We start from the raw sequence: 24,937 nt of genomic DNA, 5'->3' as shown, positions 1-24,937 counted from the left end.
CAGAAAGTAAGGCAAGACAGCAGAAGCAGAGATACAGAAAAGCAAGGCAACAAAACCATAAAGCAACACCCTCTCCATGTTACATGTTATAAATAAGACAATTCACAATTTTATGTTTAAATATTTGTATTGATTTTCACAATTTAGTTCACATACTATAGAAAAATGAACTTTTATGGTGAATCGTGGTTACTGCACACCACCACTTAACATACATTATTGAATGAACTAATAAGCACATCCTGACTAGCCCCACCCCACCAATTTTCCCCTCCTCATTTTCAGCACTGTGCATCCTAAAAGGAGAGTGCCCGTCTGATCTTCACATTCTGCAGCCCAATACATTTAAAAAAAATTATTCAAAATTGAGCTACGCGTTTTATGTGACAAACTTTGTAAATAAAAATCCCAAATATTCAAAAAGACACATTTCTTCCTTGTCACATCGATAATCTCTATATATTTCATAAGACCCATCTGATGTAGCTCGTTTTTCCACTGTGTCAAGTTCGGCACCTCCAGAGACAACCAGTTCTGCAAGATAACTTTCTTTGCTAACACCAACACCTTCCTACCCCACAATTTAGTGTAGGGATCTGGAAAAACCGCCCCGCCCTCCCCACCACCACCACCACCACCAAAGTCATTAAAAAGAAAGAATGGGGCCTCCAGATGTAGTCTCACCTTAGTAATCTGAAAGATGTACTCCTGAATCACCTTCCAAAAAAGATTGTAAAGCGGGACATGTCCAAAGCTGATGTCCCAAAGTGCTCGCTGTCTGCCGACATTTGATACATAAGCTCTTTTTTATAAGTAAAAACAACGCCTCAAAAACTTGTATTGGGTTTCCCTCAAAGAGACATTCGTGGTTAGAGAACGAATTCTGGAGAAGCACGGTTTGTATTTAGAGAGGGCCATACTCATACGCAGTTCATTCTGCCATCCCTCAATGAGTTTGGAAAAGTCCAAGGGCCTTTCTTTTTTCTGGTCAATTTTATATAGGTAAGAAATGCTACTTCTCAGTGGATCCTCTCAGTCAAAGTGCTCCATCAGAAATTCCCTTTTTTCATTCTGCAATTCTCGCTTATCTATGGACAGGATGTAGTGCCTGTAGTAAGCAAAAAAGTGGTGTTGGGGGATGGAAAATTGTTGTAGTATCTCCTCAATAAATTTCAACCCTTTTCCCAGTCCTAGCATGATAGAGATAGTTTGAAACCCTTAGACTACCACTCAGCGGAAAGAGACTATCTTAATCCCGGAAAAATATCTCTATTTCTGATCACTGGTAAAAAGTGGGATATTAAACTACTTATGTTTAATTTGGTGCATAGCCATTTCCAAGCCTGTACTATAGGAAGAATTATCACACTCTTTTGTGCTTGAGTTGGCCATCGTAATCGATTGGCATGAAGGATATTTCTCAATTCATAGGGGTGTAGTAGAACCCTCTCCATGTCCAAGGGAGTATAAATGTTCAAACCCATTAACCAGTCCCCGATATGATGAAGCAAACATGTTATACTATAAACTTTTAGGTCTGGAAAACCCATACCCCTCCCCCCCATCCCAGGACTTTGCCAAAATTGTGAGTGCAACACGTGACTTCTTATGCCGCCACAAAAACTGGCGAATAAGCCTCTCCAACTTTACTCATTCCACTTTCTTCAGGAAAGAGTTCCTTTCAAAAAATGTTTATCTGTCCAGAAAGTCCATCCAGGTCTTAAGAATATTGCCAGTTTTTGCAAAAAACCAATTGGAAATTCTCTGTGTGTGAGATAGGTCCCTATGCAACTGAACCCCCAAATATAAGAACATAAGAACATGCCAAACTGGGTCAGACCAAGGGTCCATCAAGCCCAGCATCCTTTTTCCAACAGGGGCCAATCCAGGCCATAAGAACCTGGCAAATACTCAAAAACTAAGTCTATCCCATGCTACTGTTGCTAGTAATAGCAGTGGCTATTTTCTAAGTCAACTTAATTAATAGCAGGTAATGGACTTCTCCTCCAATAACTTATCCAATCCTTTTTTAAAACCAGCTACACTAACCATATCCTCTGGTAACAAATTCCAGAGTTTAATTTTGCATTGAGTGAAAAAGAACTTTCTCCGATTAGTTTTAAATGTGCCACATGCTAACTTCATGGTGTGCCCCCTACTCCTTCTATTATCCAAAAGAGTAAATAACCAATTCACATTTACCCATTCTAGACTTCTCATGATTTTAAACACCTCTATCATATCCCCCCTTAGCCATCTCTTCTCCAAGCTGAACAGTCCTAACTTCTTTAGTCTTTCCTCATAGGGGAGCAGTTCCATTCTCTTTATCATTTTGGTCGCCCTTCTTTGTACCTTCTCCATCACAACTATATCTTTTTTGAGATGTGGTGACCAGAATTGTACACAGTATTCAAGGTACGGTCTCACCATGGAGCGATACAGAGGCATTATGACATTTTCCGTTTTATTCACCATTCCCTTTCTAATAATTCCCAACATTCTGTTTGCTTTTTTGACTGCCACAGCACACTGAACTGACGACTTCAATGTGTTATCCACTATGACGCCTAGATCACTTTTTTGGGTGGTAGCTCCTAATATGGAACCTAACATTGTGTAACTATAGCATGGGTTATTTTTCCCTATATGTATCACCTTGCACTTATCCATATTAAATTTCTTCTGTCATTTGGATGCCCAATTTTCCAGTCTCACAAGGTCTTCCTGCAATTTATCACAATCCGCTTGTGATTTAACTACTATGAATAATTTTGTATCATCTGCAAATTTGATTACCTCACTTGTCGTATTCCTTTCCAGATCATTTATAAATATATTGTAAAGCACAGGTCCCAGTACAGATCCCTGAGGCACTCCACTATCCACTCCCCTCCACTGAGAAAATTGTCCATTAAATCCTACTCTCTGTTTCCTGTCTTTTAGCCAGTTTGTAATCTATGAAAGGACATCGCCATCTATCCCGACTTTTTACTTTTCCTAGAAACCTCTCATGAGGAATTTTGTCAAATGCCTTCTGAAATTCCAAATACACTACATTCACCAGTTCACCTTTATCTACATGTTTATTAACTCCTTCAAAAAAGTGAAGCAGATTTGTGAGGCAAGGCTTGCCTTGGGTAAAGCTATGCTGACTTTGTTCCATTAAACCATGTCTTTCTATATGTTCTGTGATTTTGATCTTTAGAACACTTTCCACTATTTTTCCTGGCATTGAAGTCATGCTAACTGGTCTGTAGTTTCCCGGATCACCCCTGGAGCCCTTTTTAAATATTGGGGTTATATTAACCACCCTCCAGTCTTCAGGTACAATGGATGATTTTAATGATAGATCTATTAGTAAAAATTTGTAACCTGAAATTTCATTTTTTAGTTCCTTCAGAACCCTGGGGTGTATACCATCCAGTCCAGGTGATTTTCTACTCTTCAGTTCATCAATCAGGCCTACCACATCTTCTAGGTTCATCGTGATTTGGTTCAGTCCATCTGAATCATTACCCATGAAAACCTTCTCCGGAATGGGTATCTCCCCAATATCTTCTTCAGTAAACACTGAAGCAAAGAAATTGTTTAATCTTTCCACGATGGCCTTATCTTCTCTAAGTGCTCCTTTAACCCCTCAATCATCTAACGGTCCAATTGACTCCCTTGCAATCTTTCTGCTTCAGATATATTTTAAAAAGTTTTTACTATGAGTTTTTACCTCTACTGCCAACTTCTTTTCAAATTCTCTGTTAGCCTGTCTTATCAGTGTCTTACATTTAACTTTCTAGTGCATATAATATTTGATAGAGTTCTTTTTCTATGGCAGAGTCTACCACCGGCAAAGCCACTGACTTATCTAAATTTAGCCTTAGTCCTGCGACCTGCCCATAAGCCTTAAATTCTTCTAACAAAGGTGCAAGTGAAGTTTGTGGATTCATTATATGCACTAGCAAGATCTGCAAAGACCACTAATTTGAACTGCTTTGTTCCAGATCCATCTATGGGTATACTCTGTATGTTATCATTTTCCTGAATTCTCCATAGCTCAAGAGAAATAATGAAAAGCAACAGTGATAAAAGGCAGCCTTGGTGGGTACCCCTCTGTAGTTCAAAAGGTAAAGACTGTACCTCATTAACCAACCCAGAGGCCGCAGCTTATTATACAAAACTGTTACCATTTGTAAAAAGAATCCCTCTATCCCCACAGTTTGAAAGGTGGCCTTCAAAAAAGATCAATCCAAGTGATCAAAGGCCTTTTCTGCATCAAAGCTCAATAATACTGAGGAAAGGCTCTGCCCCCTGCTTCTCTCAATGGATGCAATAATTCTGTGCAAGCTATAGTCCATATACCGCCCAAGTACAAATCCAGCTTGCTTTTGCCCTACCAGCGAGGTAATTACCCATGCTAAGCAATCAGCCAGCACTTTTTTATTAATAATTTTATATCAAAGTTTAATAGGGATATAGGCCTATATGACCCTGGGAGAGTGGGATCCTGCCTAGGTTTGGGTATCTAGGTTTCTGGCAGTTCCAGCCACAAATCCACAAAGAAAGACCCTGTGTTCTGCCATATTCGAGGCTAAGGGAAATCATCCCATTTCCTTAAGAGCTACAAATACTTCTCCCAATGGAACCAACAAAGCAGGCACTAGCAACCTTTGAAACTCTGCCGGTAGACCTTTGGGACCCGCTGCTTTCAATAATTGTGCATTATGTATATCTTTCTGCAATTCTTGAAGCTGCAATGGTCTATTCAAGACCTCAGCTTGCTCTGGAATCAACCTGGGCATTCCTGCTGAGGCCAGATAATGCTGTACTTCCTCTTGCTCCACTGCAGTTGCCGTGTATAAGCCCTTGTAAAACGAGTGAAAGACATTGTCCATATCCTCATACAGCTGTAATTTGCTTCTGACCTTCCCAATTCTTGGTCAGATTGGCCAACAAATGGCTGGGTTTGTTCCCGAAATGAAAAAATATTGCTCTTGTAGTACATTAGATTTTTTATTGCTTTTTGGTGTATGAGGGAATTTATGGCTATTTGGACAGTGAGAAACTGTGCTCGGAGTATGGTCTATCCTCATATACTAATTTAGCAGATTTCAATTGATGATCCAAATTAAGAAGTAAAATTTAAGACCCATGGGCACGCACACATGCGCGCGTTTGCCAGCACGCACACATGGATGCACCGATTTATAACATTTGTGCTTATATGTGCATATATGCGTGTTATAAAATGATTATCTAAACGTACATGCGCACACAATTTTATATTGATGCGCACACGTGCGAGTAAATGCTGTCTCAAGTACGTAAGTGGGGTGGAATTTTAGTAGGTACGCACAGTGATGCAATAGCCATTTTTCCCAGATGCTCCAGTAAAGGAGAGGGCTTCCTAAACCCCATAGCTAACTTGCCTTCCTTTCACCCTATCACTCCCGACCCATAAAACACCGTTAACTAGTATATATATATTTTTTTTTTCTTACATGACTTACACTTCATCCAAAGCAGAAATAAAATTATACGGTAGGGGACCCCGGTGTGCGCTTGTGCACATAAATATTTACGTGCTGGATTCATTCTACAGACCTGGTCTGCCCATGTCCCGCCCGTTCTCCACCCAGACCATGCTCATGCCCCTCCCCTTTTGGTTAGAAACATTTTTGTGTGTGTACCAGAGATACCTGCACACCCTCACAGGGTTTAAAATTCACGCACTGCATGCCAGGCCGAGTCATGTGGGTATCTCCTGGCTCTAGCATGACTAGTGCTTTTAAGATCGACCAGAAGAATCTCAGTGGCCAATGCTCTTTTCTTGGCTATTCAAAACGGACCTTAAAACATGGTTGTTTAATGCGGCATACAACGATGTGGAGAAATAGCCAGATGCTTAAGCTTTATACCATCTCTGGGTGATCTTAAGTTTATCTTGGAACTATATTCTTATATTTTAAAATGTTATTGGCTTAATATGTATAGTTTTATTCTGTCTTTTAGTAATCTTATCTTTTAAGCTATTTCTCTAAGCTAGTAATTTTACCTTTTATTTTTCTATTTATAAACGATTGTAACTTTCTTACTATGTTTTTTATTGTAATGTAAACCATTGTGAAGGCTACCGCTGAGATGACTGTATATAAATAATAATAAACCTTAAACCTTAAATACAATAACATCCCCATACAACACCGTTTTTGCCGTTTCCCAGAATAGAATGGGGCATAACCTATGTTCTTTATTAAAGTCACAGAAATCTTGCAATTTTTGATTTAAAAATTCATTGAATTTTGGATCCTTATATGAGTATTTTGGGAACCTCCAAAGGCTATCATTCCCCCATTCTCTAAAACCTTCCATAATCTAATCATACAGATGCATGGTCAGAAATTTCCAATGGCCCTATCTCTTCATTGGTAACTCTAGAGAATTCTGTTCTTCTAAGTAGAAGATAATCAATATGTGAGCACGTACCATGAGCCCTGGATATATGAGTAAACTCCTCTAAGGGATGAAGGGTCCTCCAGACATCCACCAAACCCAATGTGTTACACAAGTAAGAGATGCCCTTGGAATAGCTCAATCTTTTAGAGCTGGTTTGGAAGGAACAGTCTAAACCCAGATCAACAACACAGTTAGTCTCCTCCCATGATGATGGGTACCTACACTGTGGAACACAATGCCACTAGAGGTCAGATTACAAAGAGACCTCAAAACCTTTAAAAAAAAGTTTAAAAACCTGGCTTTTTAAACAAGCTTTTTACAAAGAGAGCGGAGAAAGGAAAGTATGCAGGAACAGGCAAAAGATCACCAGCACACAGCACTGTTCTCAATATGTGCGTTGAAGTAGCTTATTAGTTTATCTCACGGCTAGCTTAATTGAATTAAACAGAGCAGGAGAATCATACCTGTAAAGAAGTAACTTACATGTATATATGGTCAAGACTTACCTCACTCAACAAGTAAGATTTATTACGACATGATGGTATCCAAACCTTATTGGCACTTGTTAGAATGTACTACCTTACACATTTATCAAATTTAATTTATGTGCCTGTATGTAAACTATAGTGATGGTATGTAACTTAACGACGGTATAGAAAAGATTTTAAATAAATAAATAAATAGATTCCTGTGCATAATCCACTAGATGAGTAGCAATTTTGACAAAGAAAGAGTGATTATACACATTTACTGCATATACATTACACATGACCAACAATGTCCCCTCAACAATCAAGTATCTGCCCTCCACATCTTCTATCTCTTTTCCAGCCTGAAAGGGGCCTTGCTTGCCATTTAAAAAAGCTACTCCTGCATTCCTATTAGATGTTTGAGATGAAAAGCCCCCCCCCCCCGCCCATTGTCTACACAGCTTTTGGTGCTTCATTTTATCCAAATGAGTCTCCTGTAGCATCAAAATCTGTATGTCATGCCTCTGCATGGAATGAAATATTTTGTAACTTTTAATCGGTGACGTAATATCGGAGACATTCCAACATTCCACATAGAACATTATATTGTAGCCTTTTTCATGGCTGCCCAAATAGAAAGGACAATCTCATACCCCAATTAATATTCTCCCAGGAGTCAGGATTCCCCATCTTAAATCCCACCCCACTCTCCTTCCCAATTGCACTCTCAATTCTAACTTTTAGCCCATCCGGTGCCCCACCCTTCCTTACAATTCTTACCACTACCACACACTTCTACCCACCCCTCACTCTGCTTCCCTCTGCCCCCCCACCTGCCTCCCCTCAAACAACATCCATTAAATAATATGCAATCCCAATATTAACATCAGCTCTTCAGAGGTAAATTAGTCACTTATGAGTAGGTTCTCACGCCCCATCCCCTGAAAAAAAAAAAAATAAAAAAAAAAATAAAAAAAAAAAAGTAATAAATAAATAAATATATATATATATCTAATCAAAACCAATAACCTTTGCCCAAATTTTTCTCATTAAAACCAAAAACTGAATGCAAAGCCAGCCCCTCACCCCAAGGGCGATTGTCCATCATCCTGAGGAAAACCACAACCATTATACACTTTCCTGCAGAAAAATTCTCAACACTTGTGGCATGGCATTATACGCGAAAAAACAATTATCGGTATACCTCTCATCCTCGTTCCAACAGGTACAAAACCACTTCTCTTACCAAAACTTATCTTACTTTCACTTCTCCATGATACTGAGAGCTGGGGGGAGGACAGTTACCAGAATTCAGCAATAGATTGCAAGAATTCATGTGCCTTCTCTACTGACTCATAAATTGCGGATTGTGGATACATCAAAGCCAAAGCAATGTGATAATCAATTAGCTTGGTTCACACCAATGAAAATGCTTTTCTTTTGGCAGCAACTGCTGTTGAAAAATCCTGAAAGATCAAGATGGGTGTTCCCTCAGGCTGCACATTCCTCACCTGACGATATGCTATGCTTGAAGAATCTCCTCTTTCTGAGTGAAATTCAGGAATTTGATGATAATTGGCTGCAGTCTGTTGCGGGACATAAGTTTTGCTCCCAGGCGATTCGCCCTTTCCAGCCTTAGGTGACCATGTTTTGAGTGTTCAGACAATGCACATGTCAGCCATTCCACCACTATATCTTCTAACTTGGTGTCTTCACTGCTTTCCAGAGCTCCGATAAGGCGGAGATTGCTTCTCCTCGATCGGTTCTCCAAGTCCTCCAATTTGGCACTGTGCATGACTGCTGACTTCAAAGCGGATACTTCTGCCTCCAACACGGTCACCCGATCTTCTACTCCTGACACCCACATCTCTACATTGGTAATGCATTTCGTTGTGTCAGCAAGTAGTGAATTTAAGTCGTCAAACCTTCCGTAGATTTTTTCGAATTTGGCTTCCAGTCGAGATCCAACTGCCAAGGCGTCTCATTCACTGTCGGATCTCTGGCCTCAGGGGATGGAGGATTACTAGCAACTCCTGCCATTTTCCCTTCCCCTACCTTAGGCTGTTCTCTGTCCTTTCTTTGTGGTTTTGAGGCCCTATCTAACAACCATGCTCTCGATTCAGATCCTCTCTGAGACTAGAGAACCTGCCACAACAAACGGTAAAGACTTGCACCCGAAACAGCATGTCTAATCAGATAAAATAAAGGAAATAGGTGAGTGGGATCCCAGAGCACTACAGGAACATGTCCTGTACCTCACATCTTGTCATGTGAGTGTTCAAGTCACACATTTATATATTTTTCCTCAATAGATCTTTTCCATAAATGATAGCAAGCTAGCAGATTAGCTATGCCCATATCCTGTTACACTACTATGTTGAGCTGATATTGATTGGAAATTGGCATAATCATGTCAGAATTATTTTGTCTATGGTGCCATCTAACAGATTCAAGCTTGCACAAATCTAAAACTGTATTCCATTATTTTTCTAATCTTTTATCTATATATACTCTACTGTTAACACATTGGAATTATTATTAATTATTACATTTGTACATCTGGGTAGAGTGACCTCTGCTCATTCCCATGGCTCCTAGTAAGGAATTCAGTGTCTATAGCTCAGATGTCTGTATTATTACCAAAGGAAAATATTCTGCCCTGGTGTCCATATCTCCAGTCTTCAAAATTAGAGCACTAGTGTATTTCTCTGATTAGCAGAGGCAAACTGGTGTTTGGAAGTACGTGCACAAGTATTTTCATAAGAGAGATATGTGCATACATCAGCCAACTTGATAAAATACTTGCCTCTGTGTATAAGATGAGGGCTATTATGTGTACATGTTACAAATATTGAATGTGTAAAAAATATGCATACTTTTATAAAATAGGTGTATAAACTATGCAAATCTATTTATTACAAATGTGCACATACTGAAAAATCCTTCTGCACTTTTGGGACCATATTTTATAAACTCTGTGGCTCCCACTGCAGTTTATAGAATACAGGTATAACTTTAGACACACCTACTTATGTGCCCATTTGCTGTTATGCAGTCTTGAAAATTACTCTCCCTATCTGAGAAGTCCCTAAAACAGGAACTTCATGCGACAATGCAGAATGTGTGCAGGCTGAACGGATGCTTTAGGAGTGAGCAAAAAGATTGGGTACCATTTATTGTACTACTATGAGAAAGCAAGATTTAATCGTTTCAGTTTGGTAGGTGTTGAATGTCACCTAGTGGTAGTACTAGGAAAGGAAACTGAGCGTACCTACCTTCACAGCATTATTCCAAGAAAACACTGAACTGGCTTTCTGTACATCTCACCTGAATTCTATTGTAATGACCAAGAGCACGATTAGCCAGTTTAGTCATTTTTATTTCCCATTTCCTACCATTGCTATGCTTTTAAGAACAATACCACTTAATCATCTTAGCTTTGCGGGCACGATGAGGCTATTAACCATGCTGATTTCCATTTTTAAATTTTCTTCTTTAACTAGCATTACAGCATAGAAACTTGATTAAATTAAACTCGTCTGGTAACGGATATACACAATTTAAAGAGAAAACTAACTTTTAAAAGTAAGTTGCCAAAGATCTTAACTGTTTCACAGATTGTATACAATTGTATTCTTAATTCCAAAAAGCTTGTTTCAGTTTTTAGCATGCAAAAGGAGGATGCCTCTTGAAAATGTCACAGTTAGTAATGGAGCATTGTTCATATCCTTAAGCACATGTCCAGGATCATTGCATCAACACTGTTTTGTTCAAAGTTAAGGGGGTTTTTTGGTCTTGAATTTTAGTCATCCAACCAAAAAAAAAAAAAAAAAAAGCTTCTGTTGCAGTTAATAGCTAGTTATGCTCACTTTCATTTTAAAATTAATATTTTTTTAATTTTTATCTGTTATTTTTATATGAAGAGGAAAAGACCTCAGTACTGAGAGGAAACCTCAAAGATTGAATCCAAACTCAGATAATACAATCATGGTCTGAAAAATTTTTTTTTATTTATTTTTGAGAAAAATTATTTCTTTTTTTATAAATTTTGTGTTTATTTAAAAATGCAATAACGTGCCCATTGTTATAATCAACAAGTCATTAAAATGTTATCCATAAATGCACTTATCTTTGTTGAAAAAACAATTCTCTTGCATGGTATAAGACTTTCTTTGACTTCTTATGAACACCGAATTGCCTCTAATTAAAGGAATTTTTCATACCTTGGCTGTATTTAAACATTTCCATCATATCTCCTCTAGGATAAATATGTTAGATAGCCACACTCTGGACCTACTCCATCTGGTTTATATTCTTTTAAAGGTTTTGTCTCCAGAATTAAACATAGATTCCAATTGTGGTCTCATCAGGGACTTATACGGAGGCAATATAACCTCCTTTTTTCCTGCCGGCCATTCCTCTTCCTATGTACCCAAGTTTCTTTCTGGCTTTTGCTGATGCCTCTTTTGCCATTGCCTTCTCCACTACCTTGGTCATCTTAAGATTATCAGATACAATCATTCACTGATCCAGCTCGTTTTGTACTTAGAAGGATTTCATCACCTATATTATACCACAACCTTAGAGTTTTGCAGGCCAAATGCATGACTCTGCATTTTTTAGCATTATATCTTAGCTGTCAGACTCTACACCATTGCTCAAGTTTCACTAAATTCTTCCTCACTTTCTACATCTCCCTGTTTCACATTTAGATATCATCCACACACACACACATACACACAAAAAATTGTTCCCAATAATCCTTCTATAATATTGCTTATGAAAATGCTGAGCCAGTCTGATCACTATGGAACACCATTTGTCACTACGTTTTGTCACTTCTCACTCAACTACTTTCTAACCCACTCACTTTAGGGCTCATACCAAGGGCGCTCAGTTTATTTATGTCACCTATGTGGAACTGAGTCATCGGCCTTACTGGAATTCAAGTACACTACATCTAGAATTCTCCCCTGATCCAACTCTCTGCTCACCAACTTAAAGAAATTGATCAGATTTATCTGACAAAGACCTATCTCTGGTAAAACCATACTGCAGCAATTCCATTTACTTACTCACCATTGAGGTCAATTGGCTGTAGTTCCCAGTCTTCGCCTTCCACTTTTGTGAAGAGAAACCTCATATACCTGTTTCCAATCCTACCAGAACTACTCCTGACTCTAAAAAAACATTGAAAATGTCAGCTATCAGAACTGCCAGAACTTCTCTACATGCCCCTAAAACTCTCAGATGTAGATGTGGCCCCATCACTTTATCTGCTTTTAGTTGAACTAGCTCTTCACGAACACACTGGTGACCAAAATGATAAAACAGATGAAATGGCTCCTCTATGAGGAAAGACTAAAGAAATTAGGGCTGTTCAGCTTAGAGAAGAAACGCCTGGGAGCAGGGGGTTATGATAGAGGTCTACAAAATCATGAGAGGATCAGAATGGGTAAATATGAACTGGTTGTTTACTCTTTTAGATAATACAAGGACTGGGGGCACTCCATAAAGTTAGCAAGTAGCACATTTAAAACAAATTGGAGAACATTTTTTTTCACTCACTGCACAATTAAACTCTGGAATTTGTTGCCAAAGGATGTGATTAGGGCAATTAGCTTAGCTGGATTTAAAAAAGGTCTGCACAAATTCTTGGAGAAATCCATAAATTGTTATTAGTCAAGCTGAATTAGGAAATAGCCACTGCTTATTACCGGCATTAGTAGCATGGGATCTATTTAATATTTGGGAACTTGGGACCTGGATTGGCCACTGTTGGAAACAGGATGCTGGGCTTGATGGACCCTCCATCTGACCCAGTATGGCTACTTCTTATGTTCTGAAAACGGTTTGTAATTTACCTCACTTACTATTTGTGCCTTTCTGTGGTCCTACTCCTGACTCTTCCTTGAAAACACCGAACAAAAATATTTGTTATGAATTCCACTTTTTCCCTGTCAGTCTCTCCATATTCCTCCCTTTCACCTCTGAGTCTCAAAATGCTGCTTTTGCACTTTTTCCTATCGCTAACATATCTAAAAAAAAAAAGGTCTTGTCCATTTTACTGTATTTGCTATTTTTTTTCCATATACATCTTTGCATTCCTAAATGTTTTCCCAGGGTCTTAGCTTTCCCAGATATTATTGTCTGTTTTCCTCTTTCTGCAATCGCTTGTAGATTATGAACACTAATCTTTTTTTTTCCTTACCTTTTCAGCTGCTACTTCAGAAAACCAAGGTGGCCTCTTTTTGCCTCCTGCATTTATTTACTTTCCTAACAAAAGGGTTAATTGCTATTACAATATCTCCTTTTAGTTTTGTCCACTGCTCTTCTGCTTCCCCTAGATTTTTCCATCCAGATGATTCCTTGAGGCATGCCACCATTTTAACAAAGTAAGAGCTAGATTTTCTAACGACGCAGAGCTCTCTGAATTTCGTGGTAACCGGGGGGGGGGGGGGGGGGGCCTACGAAAGTCGGCAGTGATCGCACCACCACAGTGTCATCGCTGCCGGCTTTCGCACCCAATAGCGCCATCGTAAAAGGTGGTACTATTGGGCATGCTACTGGCGGCGATAAGAGGCCTTTCCTTTTTGCGGCGTCCGCCCCAACTCCTCCTCTTCCGGGGCTGACGCTGCCCCAACTCCGCCCCGATCTAGGTATCGCGTGCGAAACGTCCCTTTTCGCATTTGATACACTTTCAAAATGACCCCCTTAGTTTTACTGAAGTCTAGGACCCTTGCTTTTGAATGAAATTTTACTGCCTGTGTTCTAATCCTGAATTACTTCATCAGCGATCACTAGATTCCAGATCGTCATCCATTACATCACAAACATGCTCCCATTTTTAAGCATCATGTCCTTTATCGACTCTCCAGCTGACAGAACAGTTTTCCCTGCAGAGAATTCAGCATCTTGCTATTTCTAGATGACATTATGACAGGAATATGTCAGTGAGCATCTGGCAGATTGAAATTATCTATCAGTCAAATTCCACTTTCATAGCAGTTTAGTTAATATTCTGTATTAAATCTCTATCCATTCCTAACACTTGAACACATTTCTGCCTGCAACTGAGGTCTGTATATTACACCAATATAAACATATGCTCTGTTCCCTCTTTCCTGATTAACCTAACCTGCAGGTCTGTTGCTTTAATATCATTTTTGTATATATAGTGCTACTCCTCCTCCTTTTCTTCCTAACCTGTCCGAATAGATTCTAGCCTGGTCATGGTTTTCCATATACCACATATACCACATTTTCATGATAGCCACTACATCCAAGTTGCCTCTTCCATGACACTCACCATCCTTCACAATTTATTGTACAATCAAAATCACACTTGGCTCGAGAATGCACCTCTTTTCCGATCATCTACCCGCCCCTCCAGATCCAACCTTGCTGGTACCCTATACACCCCCTCCCTAAAAACTGCTCACCACACCTCAACCAGAGAAAGGGCTTTCTCTATTGCCGGTCCTTCCCTATGGAACACCCTGCCCACGGCCTCCGTCTAGAACCTAACCTGTCTAAATTTAAAAAAGGGCTCAAAACCTGGCTCTTTACATTAGCATACCCAGACGTTGACCAAACGTAGCTTGCACTCTAACCCCGCAGCCCACCCCTTCCCCTCTCCTCCTCTCAGCCTCTCCTTTTCTCCCCCTCAAGCAAAGACTCCAAAATATAGTGTTTCTCCCCCCTAAGCAATGACACCTAAATTCTGTTATTAGTCATTCCCCCCCCCCCCCCCCCCACCTCTCCCTGTCACTGCCATCACTGGTCTGGTACCTACCAGCCCACCTGTACATAGTGTCTATTGTTAATTTTATTTTCTTCAAATCTCCCCCCTTCCCCTCCCTGTTTATTGTATTTCTCTCTCTTGTTATTTTGCTCCAATGTAAACCGGCATGATGTTCCGACGAATGTCGGTATATAAAAATCAACAAATAAAAATAAATAAATAAATGACTGCCTTTAGATCGGGGACTTTATTTCTTATATTATGAGCATTAGTGTACCGTATTTTCTGGCGTATAAGACGAGTTTTTAACCCCTGAAAATCTTCTCAAAAGTCAGGGGTCGTCTTATACGCCAGGTGTCGTCTTATAGGGCGAATAATTACCGCATTTTTCGCTCCATAAGACGCACTTTTCCCCCCCAAAAGTGGGGGGAAAATGTCTGCGTCTTATGGAGCGAATATAAAAAAAAACTAACAAAACCCCCCAGCCTCCTGACCCCCCCCAGATCTGCCAAATTAATTTACTACAACCCCCCCCCTCCAAGACCTGCCAAAAGTCCCTGGTGGTCCAGCGGGGGTCCGGGAGCGATCTCCTGGACTTGGGCCGTTGGCTGCCAGCAATCAAAATGGCACCGACGGCCCTTTGCCCTTAATATGTCACTGGGGTCGACCAATGGCAGCGGTAGCCCCTGTGACATAGTAAGGGCAAAGGGCCGTCGGCGCCATTTTGATTACTGGCAGCTCGCCCCTCCAGATCCAACCTTGCTGGTACCCTATATATATATATATATATATTTATATACCCAATAAAACGTGCCCCATACCCAAATAAAAATAACCATGCATTCAGATGCTTAGAAACCTCTCTCCATCTCTAAGAATTTCATTTCCAGCATGTACATCAGTGTTCCCACACTTAGAATTTGTAAAAACAAGTGTGTAATAAAAATTTTAAAATAATAAATCAATTTCATAATTGTTCCTTGCAACCACAAAACTCAATATTGACTGACTGTACCTGTCTGCACCTTACAACAGCAACTGTGCTTTATTAAAATAACTATTTTTCAATTATATGCTCACAGAATATGTATAATCTACTGTCAAAATTGTTGAATCTTAACAGACTAATACAAATTGTGCACCCATGTACTTGGCATTACACCACCTCTAAGATAAGATGATGACTCAGTGCAGCCTATTTTAAATCCCCTGTGTTGATGTACAGCTGCACCATTCAGAATGTCATGCTGCATTTCTTACATGGTGGTCTCGGCTATTAAAGAATGTCTGTCTCAGCATACTGTACATTATATGCTTCCATAAACAGAGACTGTACTTTAGTATCCCAGTAGCTTTCAAAATATTCTATTACTGTACCATATTTATGAGCAGATAGTCACTTCTACTAAATGGCCAGTTTATTATACCCACCATTTTTTTTAAACGTATTTAAAAGATTTCTCCAAGGCCAGAACAGAAAGAAAATCTTTATCCTCAAACAAGGTTATCGTCACAAGGAGGGTAATTTTATAACCCACGCAAAATGGTAAAGTCTGTATCTACGTTGTACATGCAGGCTTTCCCAAAGATTTCAAAGTGAACTTATGTGCCAGTAAGAGGCCAGGAATGTGCAGACATTCACGGTTGTAAAAGTTACACCGCCTCTTCAGAGGACATAATGGGGCAGATTTTCAAAGGGGTACGTGTGTACCCGCCCAAAAACCTGCCCCAACCTCCCCCTGCGAGCGCCGAGCCTATGTTGAATAGGCTCGGCGGCCTCCGCAAGCCCCGGGACGCACGTAAGGCCTGGGGCTTTGCTAGGGGGCGTGTCATGGCAGCGCGTCATCCGGGGGCGGGGCCACGGGTGTGGTTCCGGGCCGGGGGCTTTTCGGGGGTGTGGTCGAGGCCTCCGAAACTGCTCCCGGGCCGGGGAATCATGCAGCCGGGGCAGGCGTAACTCTTCGAACAAAGGTGTTGGGGGGGGGGGGGGTGTTTAGATAGGGCTTGGGGAGGGGGGGGTTGGGTATGGGAAGGTGCAGGGGGGTGGAAGGAAAGTTCCCTCCGAGGCCGCTCTGACTTCAAAATCGGAGCAGCCTTGGAGGGAACTGAGGCAGGCTATGCGGCTCGGCGCGCGCAGGCTGCCAATTTTGCGCAGCCTTGCGCGCCGACCCCGGATTTTAAAGGATAAGCGCGTATCTATTAAAATCCGGCATACTCTTGTTCACGCCTGGTGCGCGAACAAAAGTACACGCAGGCGTACTTTATTAAAATCTACCCTGTGTGCCTACTTACACATTCTTTTTAAAATTGAAAAACTGTGCATGTGTTAAGTGCTGACTCAATCCCAGCTCTACCCCCCCTGCTCACTTTGATGGTAATTTATAAACAAGTGCACAGGCGCACATGTGCATGCATATGCCGGCTCGCACGAATGGACGTGGCCATTATATAGGGGCAGATTTTCAAAGGGGTACGCGCGTAACCTCCGAAAAGCTGCCCCTTTCACCCCCTGCGCACGCAAGCCCCGGGACGCATGTCGAGGGTGTGTCGGGGACATGGCCATGGGCATGGTTCCAGCCCGGGGACATTTCAGGGCATGGCCGAGGCCTCTGAAACTGCTCCCTGGCCGGCAGGCATAACTTTTATAAAAAAAAAGGTAGGGGGGTTTAGATAGGGCTGGGGGGAGGCGGAAGGAAAGTTCTCTCCAAGGCCGCTTCGATTTCGGAGCGGCTTCGGAGGGAAAGGAGGCAGGATGCGCGGCTCAGTGCTCGCAGGCTGCCGATTTTGCGCAGCCTTGCGCGCGCCGACCTCGGATTTTAAAAGCTACGCGCATATCTATTAAAATCTGGCGTACTCTTGTTTGCGTCGGGTGCGCGAACAAGAGTACACGCTTGCGATCTTTTTTAAAATCTGCCCCATAATGCGCATATATATGTACACGTATGATATAAAATCAGCTGTACGTGTGTACATATGCATGCAAATGCTACCTCTACTGCATACGTGGGGGGATTTTATTAGATATGCACACTGGCGCAATTACCAGTTTAGCCAGTTAAAGGCTAGAACTCCTCTAATTAACTTTCCACCCTTTTACCCTATTAGCCCAGACCCTTCAAACCCGCTGACCAGCTCTTATTTTTTTTATTTTAAAACTTATAGTCCAATTTGCATTTTCCTCAGATAGGGATAACATTTTGAGGACTTTTTTCCGTAGTAGGCTAAATACTTACTACAGTCAAAAGGTATGGATCTTTCCTGATCTCACAAAATCTACTCAGATTCTTAGGAAAAGTTTTCTGCAATATAGGAAGGTTATATTAGACAAAGGGGGATATTTTAATTTAAAGTATCCATGCAAGTGTATTATTAAGTTGGAAGGTAAGAACTATTCATTTATAGACCCAGCTGGTTTGAAAAACGTCCTTGAATAAAATGACTGGCTTTAATAATAAATATGGGTCTTAGACAATGTATATTTTCCATGATATAAATGATTTACCGATATACCGTTCAGAAAGATAGGATTTCACTGATATTTCCTTATAGGATCATGAATGATAGAGGGTTGATAAAGGAAATGTATATGATTAAGTTTCGATATTGTTTGGTTTTGCTTCTCACTCATTATGATGTTTTTATTGTATTTTGTTTATTGTAATGAAATGGAAAAGCAATAAATAATAAAAAAAACAAACCAAACAAACACATATGCCATCCATAGCAGTAGGGGATCCCGGCACGCGCATGCTTCAGGTTACAGACCCAGAACACCCCTATGCGGCCCAGACTCCACTCACGTCAGACCCCCCCCCCCCCCCCCCCCCTTTTTTGACTTTCCAAGTTGTGTGCATACCGGGAGATACGCACGTACTCGCACACCTTCAAAATCCATGTGACGCGTGCAGGCAAGACTTCTGCACATATCTCCCAGCTCTGGCACATGTAGGGCTTTTAAAATCTACCTCTTTGAGTAGAATGATGCTGGTTATGCCCACACTTCTAGGCAAAGAAAGCCCCACCCGGTTTTGTAATGGCTATTTATGCCCATGAACCCAGATTTCATGCAGGTAAGTGGCTTTGAAACCTACCCCCACATTGTCTTATTTACAACAACAAATTATTATTTTGTGGAATATCGGCTTTCTTTCTCTAACTTTTGAAATGACAATTTTTTTGTTCTTTATCATCACTAATGGAGAAATTACTTACCTGATAATTTCATTTTCCTTAGTGTAGACAGATGGACTCAGGATCAATGGGTATAGTGTATTCCTGCTAGCAGTTGGAGACAGATCAGATTTCAATCTGACGTCAGCCCCTAGTACATATACCCCTGCAGGAAGTGCAGCTCTTCAGTATTCTCGAAAAGCATTGTGGATATATGTGAGACTGACTGATTGATTAACAATAATTTGATTAACTTGAATAACTTTCATAACTTGGTTAAACGTTAAAACTTGATTAACTTGAACTGGTTGTTTGACTATAGCTGGAGACCGCCAGTGTATTCAACCGGAAAGCGTCAACACCTGGCAGGGTGGATGCCCTAGGTAAGTAAATAACGTGGCTTACCCTTGAATCATTTGAAAGACCATGCTTAACGGCAGCCAAGAGGGGGATGCTGAGTCCATCTGTCTACACTAAGGAAAACGAAATTATCAGGTAAGTAATTTCTCCATTTCCTAGCGTGTAGCAGATGGACTCAGGACCAATGGGATGTATAAAAGCTACTCCCGAACCGGGTGGGAGGCTGCCCGTGACCCACTTAGTACTGCCCTTGCGAATGCCATGTCCTCCCGAGCCTGAACATCCAGACGGTAGAATCTGGAGAAGGTATGGATGGAGGACCATGTCGCCACCCTGCAGATCTCGGCGGGTGACAGCATTCTAGTTTCTGCCCAAGATACTGACTGGGCTCTGGTAGAATGGGCCTTGACCTGTAGAGGCAGCGGCGGCTTGCCTGCTTCTATGTAGGCCGCCTTGATAACTTCCTTGATCCAGCGGGCTATGGTTGCCCGCGAGGCCGCTTCCCCTAGTCTCTTTCCGCTGTAAAGGATGAAAAGGTGGTCCATTTTTTGTACAGGTTCCGACATTTCCAGGTATCTGGATAGGAGTCTGCCGATGTTGAGGTGGCGTAGACTAAGGGCTTCTTCCGAATTCTTCAAGTCATCCACCGCTGGTAGCGAGATGGTCTGGTTAAGGTGGAAGTGTGAGACCACTTTGGGGAGGAAGGAGGGAACCGTGCATAGTTGGATGGAACCTGGAGTGATCCTGAGGAATGGTTCACGGCAGGACAGTGCTTGTAGTTCCGAGATGCGTCGGGCTGAACAGACTGCCAGCAAAAACACCATCTTTAAAGTTAACAGGCGGAGAGACAGGCCTCGGAGGGGTGAGAAGCTATGCTGTCGCCCTCGCTCTTGGAGCCGTAACATGACAATGCAGCCACCTGTACCTTGATGGAGTTAAGGGACAGTCCCTTCTGTAGCCCGTTCTGTAAGAATTCCAGGATCACGGGAACTTTAAATGAGCGTGGCTTGATGTTGTGGTCTTCACACCAGGCTTCAAATACTCTCCAAATCCTTATGTACGTCAATGATCTGGAGAACTTGCGTGCTCGGAGGAGGGTGTCGATTACGGCTCCCGAGTATCTGCTCTCTCGGGGGGGCCCTCTCAATGGCCAAACCGTAAGAGAGAATTGAGCTGGGTCCTCGTGGAGGATCGGACCTTGTTGTAGCAGGTCCCTGTATGGAGGCAGGGGTAGGGGGTTCCCTGACAGCATTCTTCTCATGTCTGCGTACCACAGTCTTCTTGGCCAATCCGGAGCCACTAGAACAACTAGTCCCCTGTGTAGCTGTATCTTGTGAATGATTGCGCCCAATAAGGGCCACGGTGGGAAGGTGTATAGGAGGACCCCCGGTGGCCAGGTCTGTACCAGGGCATCGATACCTTGGGACTGTGTTCCCGCCTGCGGCTGAAGTATCTGGGTACTTGGGCGTTGGATCTGTTTGCCAGAAGGTCCATGTCCGCTGTCCCCCACCGATTTACTATCATTTGGAAGGCTGCTGACGACAGCCTCCATTCTGCTGGGTCTAGACTTTCCCTGCTGAGGTAGTCCGCCGTGATGTTGTCTTTCCCGGCGATGTGTACGGCAGAGATCTCCTGGAGATTTGCTTCCGCCTACGCCATCAGGGGGTCTTTTTCTAGAGACACCTGTTGGCTTCTGGTTCCCCCCTGCCGGTTGATGTAGGCCACTGTTGTGGCGTTGTCTGACATTACTCTGACTGCTTTGTTGCTAAGTCTGTGAGCGAACCGCAGGCAGGCTGACTGCCTGCGCTTCTAGGCGATTGATGTTCCATCCCGCCTCTTCTGTGTTCCACTGCCCTTGGGCGGTTAACTCCTCGCAGTGTGCTCCCCATCCTCGTAGACTGGCATCTGTGGTGAGTAGGGTCCAGGTTGGGGAGGATAATCTTGATGCCTGGCTCATGTGGCTGGCCTGCAGCCACCACCGCAACTGGGTCTGGATTCTGCCCGGGAGTGATAGACGTACGGTGTAGTTCTGGGACCGTGGGCTCCACCGTGATAGAAGTGAGCGCTGTAGGGGCCTCATGTGGGCTCGCGCCCATGGCACAACTTCCAGTGTGGATGCCATCAGCCCGAGGACTTGCAGGTAATCCCATGCTGTGGGACGAGGGTCGTTCAGTAAGGTTTGCAACCGGTTCCACAATTTTGATCTCCTTGTGGGGGTCAGGCTGACCTTGTCCTCTTTGGTGTCGAATCGGACTCCTAGGTATTCCAACAACTGTGAGGGCTGTAGGAAACACTTGTTTGTGTTGACCACCCATCCTAGGCTCTCCAGTAGAGTTATGACTGCTGGTTGCTTGGTGACTTTCCTCCGGTGACTTTGCCCTGATCAGCCAATTGTCTAGGTAAGGGTGCACGAGGATTCCTTCCTTCCTCAGTGTTGCTGCCACCACTACTATCACCTTGGTGAACGTCCGGGGTGCTGTGGCTAACCCGAAGGGTAGTGCTCGGAACTGGTAGTGACGGTCCAGGACTTTGAAGCATAGGTAGCGCTTGTGTTCCTGACGAATAGGGATGTGTAGGTAGGCCTCCGAAAGATCCAGGGATGGCTGAATTGCCCTTATTACGGATCGTAGGGTTTCCATGCGGAAGTGGGGAATCCTTAGGTGGCGGTTGACAGACTTGAGGTCCAGGATGGGCCTGAATGATCCCTCTTTCTTGGGGACGATAAAATAAATGGAATAATGTCCAGTATTTATTTCCTGAGGAGGTACTGGGGTTATGGCCTCGAGGGCCAGTAGTCTGGTCAGTGTAGCTTCCACTGCCGCCCTCTTGGAGAGGTCGTGGCAGGGGGACTCCACGAACTTGTCCGGAGGGGTTCATAGGAAATCCAGGTAGTACTCCTCTCGAATGATGGCTAGGAGCCACGTCCGAAGTTATCTTGACCCATCTGCGGTAGAATAGGGCTAGTCTGCCCCCTATGGCTTCTTCCCTTGGACAGGTCGGCTGAATCTCATTGTGGGGTGTGGCTGGGGCCTGTCCCCGAGCTGGATCCCCTCTTGTTGTGCTTGTTCTGAAAGGACTGGTTCCTGCCCTTCGGGCGGGGCGCTTGATAGTTGCTCCTGTAAGGATTGAAGCGCTCTGAACTCCTGCCCCTGGAGGACCTGGGGAAGGGTCGCTGGCTTCTCTTCGTCTTATCCTCCGGCAGGCGCGGCAATGGGGATTTGCCCCATTTGTCAGCCAGTTTCTCTAGTTCGCTGCCGAACAGGAGGGATCCTTTGAAGGGCATCCTTGTGAGGCGCGTCTTGGAAGATGAGTCAGCTGACCAGATTCGTAGCCAGAGTTGCCTCCTTGCCGCCACTGCAGACGACACTCCTCTGGGCCGCTGTGCGCACTAGGTCGGAGGCAGCATCCACAAGGAATGATACTGCTGGTTCCATGTCTTCTCCCAGGGTGTTGTTCCTGGTTTGGGATAAGCAGGCACGTGTCACCACGGTGCAGCAGGCCGCAATTTGTAGAGACATAGCGGCTACGTCAAATGATTGTTTGAGAATGGATTCCAGATGCCGGTCATGTGCATCCTTGAGCGCTGCTCCTCCCTCTACTGGTATAGTGGTGCGCTTGGAGACCGTGCAGACCATGGCATCAACTCTTGGGCATGCAAGAAGTTCTTTGATTGCCGGGTCCAGGGGGTACATGGCTGCCAAAGCTCATCCCCCTTTGAAAGTGGACTCAGGAGCATTCCATTCCAGGTCAATCAGCTATTGTGCCACTTGTAACAGAGGGAAATGGCGAGAGGTCTGGCGAAGGCCTTCCAGCAGGGGGCTCTGTTTAGGTTCCCCCGAAGTACCTGGGCCCGGGATGGCAAGCTCCGTCAGGCAATGGGTGACCAGGTCCAGGAGCTTGTCCTTTGTGAAGAAGCGTCTCATGGATTGGTGCGGCTCTGTTCCCGGGGGGGGGGGAGCTCCCCCTCTTCTAGGGGCTCGGTTTCCTCTTCAGAGATAACCGTGTCCCCATAGGAGGGGCTTCCGGGTATTGGAAACTTGTGCCTAGGTCTTGAAGGGCCTGGGGCATGAGGGTCTTCTGGTGGAGCAAGTGGTTGGCCAGCCAGAGGTTCAGTTTGCATTTGAACAAAGGCGTGAATCCCCTTGAAGAACTCCACCCATGATATCGATGCATTCACACTGAGTGCACAGGGCGTTGGCCTCATCGCTTTGTGCGGCTCTGATGTGGCATGCTGGGCAGAGGCCTTGAGCCTTTATCCCTGTTTCTGGTGGTACCATGGCTGTCAGCGCGTAAACTCTTATGCGCTTCGATGCGCTTAAGATGAGCGTGTTAGTTGTGTGCGCAGCTGTGCGTCCAGCCGAAGATATGCGCCCAGCTCTGTGCGTGCAACTTATGCGCACATGTGCTTTGTGTGCCTAGCTCGGATTTGTGCGCTCGGGCCGAACAGTGCAGCGAATGGGCCAAGATGGCAACGGCGAGCACGCGGGCAATATGGCGACCCCCTCGGAGGGTCTCCACGTGGGTAGACCCTTGGAAATAGCTGGGGCCTGGCCCTGCTAGGGCGGATCAACCTGGTGGCACTGGTCCCGGCCGGCGACCTGTGCTCCTCCTCGATCCTCTGAGACCGGATTGAAGTAGAAGATTTCTACCTTGCCTTGACTTTGGCGCTTCCCGGTTTCGTCCCAGGCGTTCTCCGGCTGCGGGGGGGAGAGGGCAAATACCTTCACCGCCACGCTCGAGGGTGCACCCGCTGCCTCTCAGCCACGCCCGAGGATCGGGGGCTAGGTCCTTGCCACGATTCGTCCGCCGGACCGAGGCTTACCTCCGAGGGACCACGGAAATCACCTCGGGAATCTCAACTGGCGGAGGGACCCGAGGGTATCACCGCAGGAGAGTGGGGCTCGTCATCAGGTAGGTTTTTCTCCTTTAAATTTGGTTTCTTCTTTGAATTTGGTTCTAACGCTGCGAGAGCGTGCAGAAAGTCCCTAACTGCTATGGAGACGGAAAAATACTGAAGAGCTGCACTTCCTGCAGGGGTATATGTACTAGGGGCTGACGTCAGATTGAAATCTGATCCGTCTCCAACTGCTAGCAGGAGTATACTATACCCATTGGTCCTGAGTCCATCTGCTTCACGCTAGGAAAGATCTTGTTATACTTACTCTAAACCAGTTCAAAAAATGTTTATTTTCCAGCCCTGCCTCACCAATTACCCACCATGGGTAAAACTAATGGAACCAATGATTTCCTTTTACCTAAATTTTGCATAATTTGGAATACAGTATTTTTAATAGAGGCGGATGGATTTCTCATGAAGAGGTTTACAGTAAATAGATAATACTGTATTCATTTTAGGAATGCTTGGTGTGTTAAATCGAGATACCCAGGTTATTACTTCAGGGATGGCAGAAGAGAGTAGAAAAGATGATAAAAGGCAGCAGTGCCTCGGTGAGGCTGCAGAAGCATAGCTAAAAAAATAAAAAGTTTGCACAGAGAGAAAACATTTTGTTAATTTTATTTAAGAAAAAAACAAAACAATTTAGTGATTTACATGAAAAATAATCACCTCATAACAGGATTTGTAAAAACAGACAAATATTACCATACTGTACAATAAAATAATGGAATGTAGGATAAAAATCTCTGGCAAATGCATATTTTAAGATACATACAAAAATACACAGTTTGTGGCCATTACATGGAGATCATGGATATTTTTTGTAAATAAGAGATATCTGTGTCATGT

The 24,937-nt window shown here is 43.4% G+C and overlaps 1 protein-coding gene across 4 annotated transcripts in view; it reads left to right on the top strand.

Moving 5' to 3' along the window:
- The window catches only part of ADAM22 (ADAM metallopeptidase domain 22), a 730,321-nt gene that overhangs the window by 328,565 nt on the left and 376,819 nt on the right, over positions 1 to 24,937 (top strand). The window lies entirely within an intron of this gene.

The sequence above is a fragment of the Rhinatrema bivittatum genome, chromosome 2 (genome assembly GCF_901001135.1).
Source record: "Rhinatrema bivittatum chromosome 2, aRhiBiv1.1, whole genome shotgun sequence".
Taxonomy (NCBI): domain Eukaryota; kingdom Metazoa; phylum Chordata; class Amphibia; order Gymnophiona; family Rhinatrematidae; genus Rhinatrema; species Rhinatrema bivittatum.
The sequence above is the reverse complement of the archived record's forward strand: the minus strand, read 5'-3'. Positions and strand labels throughout refer to the sequence as shown.